This window comes from Lolium perenne, chromosome 3 (assembly GCF_019359855.2).
Source record: "Lolium perenne isolate Kyuss_39 chromosome 3, Kyuss_2.0, whole genome shotgun sequence".
NCBI lineage: Eukaryota > Viridiplantae > Streptophyta > Magnoliopsida > Poales > Poaceae > Lolium > Lolium perenne.
In genome coordinates, this window is record NC_067246.2 from 16,738,389 (window position 1) to 16,744,388 (window position 6,000).

Consider the following 6,000-nt stretch of genomic DNA (forward strand, 5'->3'; position numbering starts at 1 on the left):
AGGACTTCATCGACACCGTACGTGCGACCGAGTAAGTATGGAAGTGCTGCCGGATTGCAGCACCGGAACGATCGTCTACATCAACCACGAGATCTGATCTCGTTAAGGCTTTGGATCTTAGAGGGTTAGTCTCTCATCTCTCTCGTTGCTCCGATCTCATAGATTAGATCTTGGCTTTTCCATAGATTGGATCTTGGATTTATTCGTCTTTGCGATAGAAATTTTTTGTTTTCCATGCAACGAACCCATCAACTCCCCCATAATATATGCATGTGTGAATGAATTTGAATTTCATTGCATATATCGGCAATTAAAACCTAGCGGAATATCCTCTAAATATTCAACCATGCAAAGCAACAAATGCAAGCATGAGAGGCAAATGCTTAAGAACCAAACAAAAGCAATTCCCTCAAACCCTCCAAACTTCTCCCCCATTGGCATCTATTGCCGAAATGGACGAAAGGTTCGGAAGGCCAATATAGTGAGAGTTCCTCCATAAGGTGTGCATTTCTCGTAATGTGAGTGAAATCAAATGCACGTATTCAATGACGAATACTCGGAGGGAATCCAACTATATTGAGGATCAAAGATTGCAAGAGGATAAGAATGTGAGAAAGCTTCAACAAATGAATCAAGCAATCCAATGAACCATCAAACCAAATGAAAGATATTATGATAAGATCAAGAAGGATGCTCTAAGCAATATGTGGAAACTCTCCAAGATTTGTGCACAAGATAAACAATTTGCATTGAAGAATAAGGTGCACAAACATGGCATCATCACTCCCACAAGATTACTCAAAGCAAAAGATACCAAGTGAAATAAAGATTTATGATAGTCACAACTGAGTATTTTAACTAACATGAGGAAGCTCCCCAAGGTACATGCACATGTTATAATGTTGATTTGAATACAATGTGCACAACATGGAATCCTCACTCCCTCATTGTCATTTAAAGCACAAACATTTGCAAGAGATCATATATAGAGATTAAGCATCACTTGGAATATAACAAATGGTTGAGCATCAAGCAAGAGACAACATAAGATAAGGCTCAACCAAATGGATGTGTGGGAGGCATGACAAAGCATATTATTAGACTAATGCAAGGATGAGCATTGAGCATCACCATAGTCTTCAATGAATGAGATTGCTAAGAATAGCCATATAACACACAAGGTTCTCTTAAGATATCAAATGGAAACGAAAAAGAAACACAAGCTTAATAAGAAGCAAGTAAAATTGAAGCTTGTGCCAAAATCAAATATGAGTGCGTGAAGATGCAAATAGAATACCACGAGCACTCATAACCAAGTTCTTTGTGGAGCCATTAAAGAGTCAAATAAGGATAAAAGGATGGACTCCCACAAAGAGGGATATCAAAAGAATATGTGTAATATCTCATGTATATAAGTTTCTCTAAGTGGACAACATCACGAAGATATTTATTCACAAAGAAACATGTACACATAAGACAGACACAAAAGAACTAGAGCAAGATATCCAAGTTGAAGTGATACAATATACCAATGATATTTTTGCTTTATAGCACGGCGAAAGGCTCATGTTTATCTTATTGTATATTGAAGAATTTCAACCACAAACACATCAAAGACATCACAAAAATTACCAAGGGAAGAAGATAGTTGAGATGCTTTGAGAGATGCAAACAAGTATCACAAAATTAAATACCAAATGGAAGAATCAATTTTTTTGCAAACTTATCTTTTATTGCACATGTGAGCATATTAAGGAGAGTATATACAATTCAATTGTGAGGTTGATATATTTGGGATTAGGTGAATCATAAACATGATTTTTATATTCCCCAAAATATGCTCTCATCTCAACATACTCATATTTGCAATAAAGTGGTTTCATTTAAAAGCTTTGCAAGACCATAACATTTTCAAACAACAATCCATGCCAAAGATAACCACATGATTGGATACAAGGTAAGCATGCGTGGAGTAGTTTGATACTTGTTACCCGGATGCAATGGTGTGATGTAGTAGATATGAGTTTGTCATAACATCATAGCCCGCCTCCAATAGTCACCTGTCCTTCACTTCTTCTTCATGAGTGAGACGAGCATCCAAAGCATCACCAATGTACCTAAGACAAAGCTCAAGCACACAATGGCCCCCAAACTAATTGGGTCCGAGTAGTTAGTGAAACTACAACACATAGGACAAACTCCACATAAATATGTGCATATGGATATGAATTTGAATTTCATGCACATCTTAGCCGATTAAGGATTATTGTGTAGTTTTCCCTATGCATTGGATCAACAAAAGCAAGCATGCCATAAGATATACATAAAGTAAATATGCATGCAAGACTTTCAAGAACCAAATGGAGATATGACTTGGACAAAATGCAAAATAGAACACGATGACACACAAAGGTGTGACATGTCAAAAGGTTGTCCAAATCATATCCAAGAATCAAATCAACACAAGATTGACTCCAAAGTTCAAAAAATGAACTAAACACAATGAGCAAAATGATATACAAGACATACATGCTTAAGGACTTATCTCATTTTAAGAAGCTAAAACCAAATATCAAGCAATGAGATAACCAACTCCCAAAGAAAGCAAGGTTACAATAAACCAAACCCTCAACACTTTTCATGATGGCACAAAAGTACCGAAAAGAAAAGGTTTGTCTTCCAACGTCAAATTCTTGAACCAAGAGAGTGTTCTAACAAGCATAGGAGAACTCCCCCAAAACTAGTGCACTATTTAGGATTTTGCATTTGAATAAAAAATGCACAAATGCGGGATCATCACTCTACCTTTGTTTATCAAAACACTAAAAAGGTTCAAGTCAAATAAGGAGATCCAAACGAAGCAAGGAAGACGCATGGGAGTCTAACCCACAAAGACAAATTCTTGGCAAAAAATAAAGCAATGGAGCACCTGAGCCAAATGTAAAGATGATCCAAAGACATACCACATAATATGTTATCAATTGTCCAAGGACAAGAGATATATAGGAAATATTTCCTTATGGTGGTTTGAGGATATATCCAAGATCATCTTCACAACTAACAAAGCATATGGTAAAGGATAAGAGTTAACCATAATGCAAATGGAGATTCTTGAGAGCTTCAATTTGTTACACCAACATGCAAGGCAATGAATAGCATAACTTGAAGCACATAATTTTCCAAAGAGTATATAGAGCTAGAAACACAATGTGGAAAACCATGCCAAGAAAAACTCTCTCAAACAAAAACCAAAAGAATTGCAATAAAAGCATTTTAGGCAAAATGGGATTTGTTTGAGCAAACATGTCACATAGGAACAAGATAATCTATAATATCAATCCTATGTGACACAACCTCAAGTGCTCACATTTTCTAGGTTTGTAATATGCACAAAGCATAATACTCCCCCATAATGTGATAAAGACATTTTTCATACAAGATGCAAATAAGAACCACTAGAGAAAATTAATGGACATTATAGAATTTTCAATTCATCATGTCGCACATTTTAAGATTGTGAAATGCACAAAGCATATCACTCCCCCAAAATGGGATAGTCCATTAATTCTCTACAAGAGCCAACAACTAAGATATCAACAAGATTCAATAGGATCAACATAAGAACAATTGTACATGATGTGCCACCCAACATATATAAGCATAATAGCAAGATAAGCAAGTAGGAAGCACAACATACACAACCACATGCAAGGTACAAAACCAACACATGTAAAAGGGGGCGAGTAACTTTCAATGTAAAGGAGTTGAGGTCTCATTACCGCAAGGAGGTGCATGGATAAAGGATGTAAGAAATAATAACCAATGACTTGACTTGAGGAAATAAGAATGATGAAGGTCCCTTAATTATTCATGAACTAGTCAAGTCTCCATACCCTCCAATCATACCTATTGATCAAATTTTGGCTTGTTGGGCCCCAACCAAGTTGGGTCCTAAGAAGTTAGTCACAATAGGATTAGCAACCCAAATGGTTCTTTTTACGAAACCACTTTGAGTCCACCATACTTGGCAAACACATTGCCAACATTATCCTTACGAAGAGAATAAGCACCATCGATCAAGATAGGGTTGCATGAGTTACCAATAGTGCACAAGGAGGAGATGTGGCCCTTCTCACGGCATATGTAGCATGTTCTTCTCTTCTCCTTCTTCTCACTTGATTTCTCCACAACGGGAGCCTTGGCTTTATCCATCTTGGGTAGCGGCCTTTCTTCAACTCGAGGTAGAGCATGAGCTCCATCTTGAGGTAGACCTTGAGCTCCATCTTGAGGCCGCTTCCCTTGTTTCTTCTCGCCAAGTGGCTTCTTCTTCAAAGGGCAAGATCTAACATGATGCCCTTCAATATTGCAATTGAAGCACACAATTTTGGCGGGGTCCTTCACATGTCCTTGGCCCTTCTTCCGCTTGTGCATGGTGGACTTCTTCTTGTTGTTGGAGTTGAATCCAAGTCCACTCTTGTCATTGGGGGATTGTTGCTCACTAAACATGGCATCAAGTTTGCTCTTCCCTTCATGACCCTTTACCAAGTCCTTCTTCAAAGAAGTGTCTTGGGCCTCGAGCTCTTTGACTTCCTCTACATGGTTAGTAACAACACAAGTACTAGAGGAAGTGGAAGCTTCATTGTTAGAGCAACAAGGCAAGGTAGGTAATTCACCACAAGATATAGCAATAGCATGAGTGGGTGAATTACAAGTACTAGCACATGGATTGTTAGAGCAACAAGGCATAGAAGGTAGTTCACCACAAGATATAACAATAGCATGAGTGGGTGAACTACAAGCACTAGCACATGGCAAAATAGCATTTTGAGAAGTGGTGCTAGTACCGACATGAGGCTCACAATATGTTACCTTTGTCATGATAGCCTCATGAGCTAACTTTAGCAAATCATGAGAGACTAGAAGGTCATCATGGGAGCTAGAGAGCTTTCCATGACTTTCTTCCAATTTCTCATAATTGCTTGTTAGCAAAGCAAGTTGAGCTCTTAGCTCAACATTCTCCTTCAAGATGGATGCTTCACAAGAGGTAGAGTTAGTAGCACAAGCATCATCAATAATAGCACAAGGAGAGGGCAACTTGGCAAGCTCTATTAGGTTGAGAGCCTTAAATTGCTCATGTGACTCGGTGAGTTTGATGAGCTCACTCTCAATGGCCCTAGAACCATTTTTGAGAAGCTCAAAATCCTCAAGGAGTTTAGCATGAGCAATTACTAGCTCAACATTTTTAATTTGAAAATCATGTGCCACCTCTAAAGCTCTATCACGTGATTCCTTTACTTTAGATAGCTCTAGAGTAAAGGTCTCCTCAAGAGATTCATTGGTGGTTTGTTGTTCTTCAAGAGCTTCACCAAGAGTTGCCATCTCGTTTGCATACTCATGCTCATGCTCTTCCATTTCCTCAATTATTTTTGTGCTCTCAATGGCAAAAGCCAAGATTTTCATAAAGTTAGAGCAAGCAAATTTCTTCTTATGAAGAGCATGGAATACCAAATCACCCATCATGTTTAAGGAAGCAACATTAAGTTCTTCCATATCATCATCCTCATCATCACTAGATAGAGAGGGTTCCAATGGAGGAGATACCTTTGAAGCCATAGCCATAAGGCATGTGTAAGAACCGTGAGATGATGAAGATGAACTACTTGAAGCTCCATCCAAGATCTTGTCTTGGCCCATAGTATCTTCGGTTTCCTCTACATTGTTAGTCACACAAATACTAGAGGAAAACGAAGCATTTTTATCATGGCAACAAGACAAGGCAAGCATATCATCATGAGATGTAGATATGCAAGGACTATCAACACTAGCATGTAAAGCATTTCGCCGCTGTAGACGACGACACGGACGGCGACCATCCGCCGCTGTACCCTGGTACCCGATGACGATGACGACGCGACCACTCCACCCCTGGCCTCTCCTGGATGCGCGTCGTGCTCACCGTGACACCAGGAACACGCCGCGCCCATCACTTGCCCCTTCGTC